The 11,604-nt window shown below is 42.8% G+C and overlaps 1 long non-coding RNA gene across 5 annotated transcripts; it reads left to right on the top strand.

Moving 5' to 3' along the window:
- Window positions 1-2,279: 2,279 nt before the first annotated feature.
- Window positions 2,280-4,352, top strand: LOC106807333. Of its 5 annotated transcripts, none has more exons than XR_001393654.1 (4): window positions 2,280-2,442; window positions 2,759-2,862; window positions 3,363-3,460; window positions 4,300-4,352. It is a non-coding gene; the product is annotated as an uncharacterized LOC106807333 (long non-coding RNA). The 5 variants fall into 5 exon arrangements; XR_001393652.1 differs by having other exon boundaries at window positions 2,759-2,978; XR_001393653.1 differs by lacking the exon at window positions 2,280-2,442 and adding an exon at window positions 2,449-2,595 and having other exon boundaries at window positions 2,759-2,978.
- Window positions 4,353-11,604: the final 7,252 nt, after the last annotated feature.

Genomic DNA, 11,604 nt, shown 5'->3' with positions numbered 1-11,604 from the left:
GTATTACTACGGCTCCCAACTTGTCATATGGGGGGGAGTAATGTAACACAGAGTTAATAGTAAACGAGTAATAAGAAGAATAAAGTGAATGAGAAACGTTAATAAACTAAGATAGTCGACTGGACCCGCGCGGAGCCGACTTGACCCGCGCCGTAGGCAACTCGGCTCACAGCGCGTAATTGGTTAGGCCATAAAAGGGGCGTGGGCTCGACCCACACCAACGGCCACTGGAACGCGTGTTTAGCGGACACGCGGTGAACAGAGATTAGGAACGAGTAACCAGCCAATAGCGGCGCGGGCGCGCGAGCATGATTGACCGTCACGGCAGCAACGAATAGGCAAGATGGGAGCTAAGACAATAGGTGTAGCGTCACTATAAAAGGCTATGTTGTGAAATAAGAAAGACCCCTCTCTCGCAGTTTGCATCTCAGACGACACGTATCTATACCGTTTGTTAGTTCACAGCAGTGACGCTACACCACACTATGTAAGTTATGCTTTGCATTCCGCGTACTTTTCTGTAACCAGTCGTGTAGTACTATGTACATTAAATGATGTTCTGACCTTGTGCACGTACACTCATGTTCGGTCATTTGTAGTTAACGAGCGAGGCGATATCTCTCAATAATATACGTAGCATACGAACGTACGATTACGGATAACACCTCGAGTAGTCGAGAGCTATGAGTAAGAAACTAAACGTTACATATATTCAGCGTAATAATTGATGAGCTGGCAAAACAACACGAAAACGCACACTAATAAACAAACAGGCATCACAAATAATTATACAATTACAAACACAGATCACCCACACTCCGTTCCCAGGGAGCCACCCTGTTAGGAACCGGTCTTAGGGTCCGTGCCACCGCTACACATATAAGACAGTATAATTTTCTAAATCGATAGTATTTTGTGTATGCAGCATAATTTGAAGTAGAAAACGATATTGACAGGTCGCAAGTCTTATACTGAGTACGGTACGTACTGTACTGAAAACGTTGTACGTTGCATGCTGTAGAGTGTAGGTACCTATTATATATTCTCACTTATAGTTATATAGCTCTCTAGCCTATAAACTAAGTAATTATTAGTACATTACGTACTTTACATTACGTTGTCTTATGCCATGAAATAGTTGTAGAGTCTAGGTAGGCTAGGGCTAGCCTACTGTAGCGATTCTTAACCATGCAGGACTAGGAGTAAATAAATCCCATTGCTGGGGTAAATAAACCAATTACAAAAGACTAGAGTGCAATTTGTTAAGCCTACATCACCTATAAAAATTATTTGGATTTGCTGTGACAATTTCGATTGACATTTAAACTTAAAGCATTGATGGACTTTGAAACCTCAGGTTACAAATGTCTTGATTTCTGGGCCATTCTATACATTGACTTGTATCTCAATAGTCGGATGCACATTTCCCATGCATATGGATCGATGGTTACGACTTATGACATACAAATGGATTACAAAACATTCAAATTAACCACATATTTTTTTCAATTGATAGGTCGTTGAGCAGAAGTGGTAAGAAAAGTGACATTGAGAGCTCTCACTTCATGCCACTACCAGCTGAAGGAATGGAAGTTATTGCTTCAGGTAAAACCAGTGAAGCAACTTCAGAAACTTCAGGTAATTGCTGTTGCATTCGATGTTTTTTCCAACGCTTGGTTTTCAAGTGATCGAAATTGTTCACGCGCGCTGAGGTAGGAGTAGTGACAGGCTGCGTGACACGTGCGCGTTACAGCACACGCGCATATCTCAAGCATTAAACTTTGTGGACATAGGGGGTGGGGATATCTTTCGTCCCAATCTGTGACAGTTGGGGACAGTTTGGACTAGTTTTCATTTCAGCTGAAGTTGTTTTTAATTATTAATTTTAAAATTAAAAAATAAACAATAATACTTAAAAAATTATTAGTTCATACGCAAAATTTATCATTAGAATGTAATGTCAGCATCTCTCTTTCTATCCGTGTATAGATACGTATCGTATCGTGACCCTAGTGTATCGGTACACATCTATACATCATGTACACTTGATGAACAGTTCGATTCAACTGTGCTTACCCGCCGATAACAACATATTTTTGTTGCTAACTATATTACTTTTATCCTCTATCTTGCAGCAACCAAGATTACGACCTGCGAGTCAAAATAGCAGCCATTGACCACAACGCTCATAGTGCCAGAGGCTCGAGACTAGTCAGGGAAGTTGATGTAAGTTTGCATAAAAATACTAACAACTATAGCGGCGTTCAAGTTGGTAAACAAACTACGTCATTTTGGCGCATGCGCAGATTCTGGTTGGCAGAAAGCATTGCTTCTAAGCCGTGTTTATGCGGTGGCAGAGCCATAACATAAACGTAATGAGCCATAAACAGGAATATATACCAGTGCCACGATGAAAAACTTCAAATCGTTTCAAGCTTATCAGTAAGTATATATTGTTTACAAACGTAATTTTGCCAAAATCTTTACTTGTAACCATGCAAAGTGGCTCAGTGAGAGTGTCAGTGTTATGGCTCAGTGTTATGAGTAATGCACAGTCGATAGGCCTACAGCACTGCATGTCAGCAGTGTCAGCAGGTAATACAATTTTTGTGCTATGGTACATCTCTCATTCTATGGTTCTACGGTATATAATTTAGTAACATTTTCATTATTGACTAAAATATTGTAAATGTCTGCATGTAACTGGTCCAACATACATAAAAAAGTAAATGTACTCATAATTTCTATTTGTGTTCAGTGTAGATCAGTGGACATATGTACCACGTCATCAGGAGTCTATCAATAGTCTACATGAGTCTATCTATGGTCTATTGATAGACTCCTGACGTCATCACAGAAAAGGTGAAATTACGCCATCTCAACGATTGCGAGACAAACCTCACCAACACTGGTGTACATGACATGTGTGTATAGTCAACTGGGGTTGTGTATTGTGCCCGCTGCATGTGCATGGCAGTGTATGCATACTTCTGTAATAGTTTAGATCATTTCTAATAAGTATCTTATATGCGTTGCCTACAAATCATAGTGACCACACTGAGAAAATTCAATTAATCATCATGCAGGCAGATTTAGTCACCTAGACGTCACTAACTACTTAAACTTCGAAAAAAAAATTACAAGTCTCTTGCTACCAAGTAGTAATAGTTTCAATTGCACATATATGTATAAAAAAACAACGTAAAAGATTTAATCCATTATTGACACTCCAACCACATTTATGCATACCTACATACATGACTAATTATGTTTTCAATTTAAACAAATGCAACGATTTATCTATCATGTTGACATGTGTTATGCAACAAAATCGTGCCTACATGTACGTGTTCTCATTACAGACTTGGCAAAACATGCAGCCACGTAGCAGCCCTGCTATTCAAAGTCGACGTCATCAACTAGTTGGGCATGTGAATGGAATAAATTATTTCGCAAAGAAGTAAGTATACTAAAAATAAATATCATTTGTTTCTCAATTGGCCGACCTACTTCGTAAATGTTACTAAAACATATTCCCATTACATTTACCATCCATACCCATCCCATTACTGTACAAGGCTCGACACTAACATTTTTTTCCAGTGGCCCGATCGGGCCACCAAAATCATTGATTTTCAATTTTTGGTGGCCCGAAAATGAAATCTGGTGGCCCGAAAAAAAAACATCTCGTATTGTATATTATTTGAAAATTGCACAAGTCTTTAAACAAACCCCCCACAATGGCACACACTGACATTGATGATTGAGGCATTACATTGAATTATCCATTCCACGCATCAAATTTTCACCAGAATCTTGCATACCATTTTTCTACTTTCACTCATATTTATCTAAACACGCGCGTCTAACACAATAACGTGGCTTGTTGCAGCCGCAGTAGACGATCGATAAAACCGTGCCGCGGTAGAATGCTGCGCGGCGTACTGTTGCCCTCGCTCCGCGAATTGCTCGCTCTCTTTTGAATAAGATTAGCACGTAGAACAATTATTTTTATCACATAGACACTTTGAAATTTTAGTGGCCCGATCGGGCCACCAATTTTAACTTTTGGAAAATTTGGTGGCCCGACATGAAGTTTTGGTGGCCCCGGGCCACCGGGCCACCGCTAGTGTCGAGCCTTGCATTACATTATGATTTATGTATTTTGACAGTATGTCTAATCGCTTACTACATCGTTGCTTAAAAATACATTATCTATTATCTACAAATCTATTATTATTCACTCCTGAGTGATTATATTGTAGTAGTTTATTTTAATAGGTGCATTTTATGTTACAGTTACAGCCAGTTACCATCCCAGATTCACAGGACACTTTAAAAGGTGCCAGAAAGAAAAATGTAACTTCAGTGTCTGGAACAGAAAAAGCTCAGCTTTCGAGTGATGCTGTTCTCCTTTCCTTGAAGCAGGCATGTTTCAACGCCATGTTCTTTGACACGATCCACCCTGTCGGCGATGATGGCGAGGAAACTGACAGCGCTCACAAGGAGCAGTTCGAGACCTATTGGTCCCCTTATCTCACGTCCTTTTATATTGACTTTATTGTATGGATAAAATGCGTGTTGCACGTGGAAAGGATTACGTACGATGCAAAGTTCTGTCGGCGAGCAGTACGTATACTGCTATAGTACTCTGCAGGGATTTGTTAATGCGACACATACTTCCAGAGTTAATTACTTATACTATTAATTACTAGCATACTTATATTATTGGCTTTATATAGGTATTTCTGTGTATTGATCTACTTGGGTGATTATGTGTATCTAACAAAGATATTACTAATGTGTACGTACTGTGTATACACACTTTTTAAATTTGAAAATTATAAATGATCATAGGTTTTTCTAATTGAATGCACCTACGTCAGTTAAGAGATGTTGCTTATTTCAGCTAACAAAACTGTCCATACATTCATGTTTGCTGATTTTTGTGAGCTTGTGATTAAATCCGAACCGTGAATTGACCATTTACTGCTACGGTTTCTAAGCTAGTTTGCATAACTATAGCAAAATGCAGATATAATGAATAATTGTATTAGGTAAAATAAATTTTTGATTGACAAACAAATTATCACTGACTTTTAGTAATTATTGTTATTATTATTTCATATTTTAAGACTGGGTTATATCGACATAACTTTGTAAATGACAAATGGAAATGAAGTAAAACACCTGACATGTAAATAGATTAATTTGCAAGATAACATTCACTCACTCACTCACTCTCACTCACTCACTCACTCACTCACTCGATCACTCTCACTCTCACACTCTCACTATCTCTCGCTCTCTCTCTATCTATCTATCTATCTCTCTCTTTATTTAACATCGACAAGTCGAGGATGCAAATTAACAGTGGGCAGAGCAAATAGTGATGATGTTGTCAGCATGGGGAAACATATTCATTGAAATGATGGTGCTGAGGACTTTGACATGTTTGATTCGCTCAATCGCATGTCCAACGTGGATACAGACGCCAGCAAGCTTTCTCGTTTTTTCGACGTCTCTCTGACTCGACTGTTTCTGCATGGCCGCGAGTAAATGCTGTTCTTGCTGCTGAATCCTCACTTATAAGAAACTCCCCGTTAGCTGACACTAAGTCACGATACTCAATAAGATCCGAAATCATAATTCTGTGATTTATTACATTGTCGGATGTTTGACCACCACATACACGTGACATAAAAATCACCGACCCAGTTTGGGGATATACCCACAAAGATTTTGAGTGTTATTGTGCTTGTAATTTGACCATGTCTAGGCACGACCAGTTAGGTTGCCATGCAGTACGTGCGCTCAATAAACACCTCGGCACAATCAATAAGATCTCTAGCATCTAAATAACATGACCCCCTAAACAATTTTGGTAATGTAGGCCTACACTGAACATCTTGCTTGTTAACCCGACCAGGCTATGTGACTAACGTCAATATACAGTATTCTAACCATAGCAATACCGTTTCTTGGAGCTACTTGCTTGTCAGACCAAATGGCAATAAATCAAAAATGGTAACTTGCTGGCCAAAATTTCCAAGTCGGTAAACCAGATGAGACGGGATACCTAGAGAAGCGTTGCGAAAGGAGATGTTGTCCCAAGCGCTGAAGCGGCAGATCTTGCGCGCAGTTCCGCGCAAGGCGCACGCGACCGCGGGAACGTCCTACGACAGTATGCAGCGCTGGCAGCTATGGATCCGTGCGCCGAGTGCGTAGGCCGGCGCACGGATCCATAGCTGCCAGCGAGCAGTCGAGAATTTTAGGAAGAATAGCATGCGTGCCCGTGCGCGCGGTGTCTATCCCTTTCTGTCCCTCCCTCTCTCTCTTGCTGGCTCTGTCTCTCTCTCTTTGTATCCCTCTCTATCTCGGCCGCTATCTATTGCTGTCTCTCGCTCTCTCTGTCCGTCTCTCTCGATCTGTGACTTCTGGGTAGCATGTTCTGTCCAGTGACGCGACCAACCGTGACAGCTGACCACTCGCAGTGTCATCGACAAATGCTTGCAGTATGGTCGTAACATCACGAAAGTTTGGCTGCCTATCTTTGTGTTCTTACATGGCTGGCAACCACTGATCAACACAATTAATGCAGCTGCTGCGAATTTCTGAAGGCAGAAATGACATAAAGCTGTTACATCAGCATACTCATGTTTTGTCAAACAAGTGCAGACGACAGCAGGCAGGCATACTTCAAGAGGCCTTTGCTTTTCACTGGGTGTACAGGTCGACACACATACAACGTACACAGAGTACATGCCGAACGTCCTAGAACCATGCCTGTTTTATCGCCAAAGTGACGCGGCTGAAGCGATGGCATATGCCTCATGAAGCGAAGTGGCATCAACGTGACTGTGTGTGATGCTGTTCTGCAACGATGGCAAACACTACAAGCAGCAATGACGTATATGACCTCTGCAACAGGCTGTTGTATGTGGCCCCCTACATGATTGTTTATATGACCAAGAACAACATGCTCCGCAATAACAGCCAATGGCTGCTGCTGTTGTTCTGGCAATTCTGCAGCTGCATTAATGACAGACACAAGCAATGGCAGCTGCTGTTGTTTGCGGCAATTGTGGACTCGCATTACGACCGATGGCAACATCGAATCTCGCGTGGGGCGACACGTGATCAATACGCGAGCGGCTCCGATTCCGGCGGGGGCCACGCGGAGGGGCGTGATTTTTTTCCTAGGATAATCAATAACATAGGGCTCTAGTGAGCGCTGCCATTAGTTGATACAAATCACGTGCCTCAAACTTCTGTTTTATGTTACAATTGCGACACTAACCCTAACCCTAATCACGCACCCGGCGTGCATATAGTCGGTTGGCGTTGTTTTGTGCGCAATGACACCCCACGAACGTGAGGCGGGTGCGAGATGCCGATCCGACGTTGCCACTTGGGCGTCTATGCCGCCAACCGAATTGGCAATTACATCGTCGTTTATAGGCAATTACGGTGATAGTTACGCAAGGTTTTATTGCCGTATACTAGTCGCATCAGTACTGAGTGCCTGGCCCAGAGAAGCCTCGATCTCTGGAACACATTACTGTCTACATTTAAAAAATATTCCATGCAAATCTCTCACGTGCACCTGGAGTTTTCGCGCACTCCCTGGACGTTTATTCCTTACGGACTGTCTAGTATAGCATTAGAAGTAGAAGTAGAAGTAGAAGTAGAAGTAGAAGTAGAAGTAGAAGTAGAAGTAGAAGTAGAAGTTTGTATCTGGTTGTGCTCATAAAGCCGGCTAATAGTAATAGCATTAGGATGACATCTATAACAGTGGTAAGGTGGTTAACAGTGTAGGTACATTATCTGCTGAATGGCACCGGTGACGAGCTGAGAACAATATATACAGAGAAGTGAAACGGATTGGTTATACGTGATCACGTGCCATGGCGCCATGTTCATGCGTAGAAAACACGGTCACGTTTCACTTCGCTGTATATATTGTCCTCAGGTGACGAGTAGCTGCCGGGGCGATACCGGGCGGAGGTGCTCAGACCGCATGCCTAGCAACGGCTCTTGCTCTCCCGTGCTTTCAAATGGCATGCCATTAAGCGTGCGTTCCAGCATCCCGGTAAACCCCCGCACGACTATTACTGTGAATACGCGAGCTCTTTCAATTCGCCAGCTCGGGTATATTTACACAGAGTCGCATTTCGAAATGGGTAGATGCTTGCAGCGGGCTAATGCGCATAATCGACATGTTCGTATAAGCATGAGGTCTTTATGTTCAATTTCCATCCCTTTTAACTCTTGTAACAGCAATAGCTTTTGCAGCGCTTCGAAAATTGTCGAATAAATGCTGTCATGTTTAGCAGCAAAACTGGCGTGAATAAAGAGAGCATTGTTCCGTCACTCCCTCCCCCGCAAAAACGACTAACTCCCAATGATCTGCTATCCGGTAAACGAAGGATCCAGTAAATTCTTGACGTCTGCATATAGAGCCAGTCACGAGCGCTAAATACACCCAACGATACAAGCATTATGCCAAAACGCGTTTGTGCTGTTAGGCTATTATGTGCTATATAGCTACGTGCTATTGCTGCCATGCGGGAAATAAATGCGCTCTTGTCGAGTGTATCTGGTGACGCCATCGTTAGGTGGAGTTTATTCCGACAAGTCGGCTCGACTTACATATAACACGCACGCACACACACGCGCGCGCGCACACGTGTTATATGGTGTATACATCTCTTTCTCGTCTTTTTCTACGATCGAGTTCGAGTTGGCTCCATTGCGGCGTTGCGTTAGCGCGCGTGAATTATCGTAGGAAGAAGCAGCCGTCGCTTTCTAGTCCACATTTGTCTCCGTCGCCGATCGTCTGCGGCGTTGTTAGAAGGCTTTCCAGTGAATGTCTGGCGACTCGCAAATACGTAGCGTCGTCCGGGCGGCGTGCGGCCATTGTCGGAGCGGCAAATCCCCTCGAATGAATCACGGCAAATAGATTGCGAGAGAGACGTGACGTCAGTTCGACAAGGAGACGGCTTAGAACAAGAGATAGCGTGCCTTTAGGGAGGAGGGGGGAGGGAAGCTACTCGGTAACGCTGAACACTGGTGGCTCGAGGGAAGTATCTTTACGCGTGCTTCGCCGCTGTGACGACAAAGAAAATACAATACAAAAACACGCTAAACAATACGGAATACATAACTTTTAGCGAACGTAGTTTTGTGACAGGGGAGACCAGTATATGTATGAGTCCGTTAAGCACGACTGCGTCGAGGTTGCATATAACTGTGGAGCCCGGGAGGGGAAGGTGTGACGTCGCCATGCCCGAGTTAGTCCGTGGACACACCGGCAGCGCCGTGATAACATCGCGACGTCGGCTTTAAGCTCCGATATATTAGTATTGACTTACTCGTCTCGGCAAGCGACGAGTGTACCCCTCCACGCGCACGCGCGCGCCACGAGGGGAAGGGAAGAAACCGTGCACTTCGGCAGAAGCTCTAGGCTCTAACCTGGACCATCCCCGGCAATATGAGACGAACGAAAAGCGCCATGGCTAAAAACATGAGGTTCCTGACAGTGACGGATTACCGAAGAGTTGCTTATCTCTGGTGAGGCATGAGTCATGACGCTCGCCGATTAAGTCTGAGGGGTGGAGTATATATCTATATATATATATANCTATACTATACTATACTATACTATACTATACTATACTATACTATACTATACTATACTATACTCTACTCGACTCTACTTTGTTTTACTTTAGTTGACTTTACTTTCCTTTGCGCTGCTGTGCTCTGCTGTGCTGTCACATAACAACCGGCCGCACAGAAACACACATACTGACATTCCACTATCCTCTGCTACGCGAGGGACAGGGGTGGGGGTAGGCGTAACTAGACATGTAATGTAAAACTTACATGCACACAGTTGCGGCAGCGATATTGTCATCAGTGTGTGACTGCTATGACTGAAACTACCAATCGCTTCTGGACCTGTCGCAATGCGCAGTTGCAATCGTCATGAGCTTGTCTACACTGGAGACAACAGTTCCGACAAGACCTTCTGCTGTGGCCCCTCTCCCCACACAAGCCGCATCTGTAGATTCTCTTGCGTTTCTGCATTGCAACTAACGTTTCGCATCGACATGCAAATTGCTGATGCCAAAGGAGAAAAGAAATGGAATTATACATTTATCGCAACTGCACGACGCATCGTTGCACATTATGTACAGTAGTTTCATTAAGGAACGCAAAATGTAGCGACCATTAAGCAACGGCTGAAGGCCTATGCCCATGTGCTGTTAGAAATGCATCCTAATATATGATGTTATATTTATATATGAAATGGAAGATATACATGTGTGGACTGATGAATGGAAAGATGAATGGTTTGTTAAGTTATTAGTTAAAGATGTCGTTTAGCAATATCTATAAACTGTCGAATTTCTACAAGGATTTTATGGTAGTATCAAAACGTAAATAAGGAAAGCATTGGTCTATTTTGTAGTTGCCTCTGTCATATTCGAAAGACATGTTTATGTTGGGTGTATGAATGATGAAAATGAAATCTTCTGTGAAACCGGCCCCCTGGCGGGAAAACGGCCTGTGACGTAAGACGACGTTGTTGGGACGTTGCGTCGCATAGAAAAAGCCTGCATCAGTGTATGAGCACAAAGCTATTCTCAACTGTATTACAAAACTGTATTATGATTTAATGTTTGGAAAAAGTTTGCCGCCGAGACGTTGAAGTCAGCTGAAACGTAAACTAACCGTTCTACGACGAACATAAATATAAAGTGGAAGAAAAACGTATTGCGTATACACTGTGTGCAAATGAGCAGGGTGTGGTGAAAGTACACTAACACTTAGCAACTACGTACGTACGTGTGATTATTATGATATGAAGTCATAGAAGTTTTACAGCGGGCCCGTTACTCGTGAGAGTACTTTACTCAGTATCTTCACTGAGTACTTCACTGAGAATTTTACTGAATATTTTGGCGAGAAATGAATGTAGTGTACGACCTGTATTGTATGACGACGTAATTACGAGGAGATGTGTCGCACAATGTAAGTGACAGAACTCCTGGCGATGCAATTTGTTAGTCACATGAAAGTGTAGCAGCAAAGAATATTTTCATCCGTGCATGGACGGCTATGTACCCACAAATGTGGTGTATGACTCCCACTTAACTAAATCAAGCAATCATAAGATTTCGAGTGTCTTTAAAATTATGATAGAAAACTAGTAACTCATCGAAGATTTGTGACACCTTTACATCTCTTTACATCACTACATAATCCAGACAGATATGTATAGAAAAGGCTGGCTATAAACACGAGCGACTCGCCAAAACGAACTTTGCGTGTGCCGCCGTATTTCACACTGGCGTCTGATTGCCGCAGAGTTTGCGGCCGAGACCTTGAGGTCAGCTGAAACGTAAACTCACCGTTCTACGATCGACGAACATGAATTTAAAGTAGAAGAAAAACGTATTGCGTATACACTGTGTGGAAATTAGCAGGGGGTGGTGAATAACGCAGCATGGTGGTTGGAACCGATTTTATTGTGGAAGTATCAATGTGGTCTGATCCGGTAGTAAAGTGTAAAGACGCGTATATAGGCTTAACTTG

This window comes from Priapulus caudatus, unplaced genomic scaffold, assembly GCF_000485595.1.
Source record: "Priapulus caudatus unplaced genomic scaffold, Priapulus_caudatus-5.0.1 Scaffold208, whole genome shotgun sequence".
Lineage (NCBI taxonomy): Eukaryota > Metazoa > Priapulida > Priapulimorpha > Priapulimorphida > Priapulidae > Priapulus > Priapulus caudatus.
This window is presented reverse-complemented; position numbering and strand designations above follow the sequence as displayed.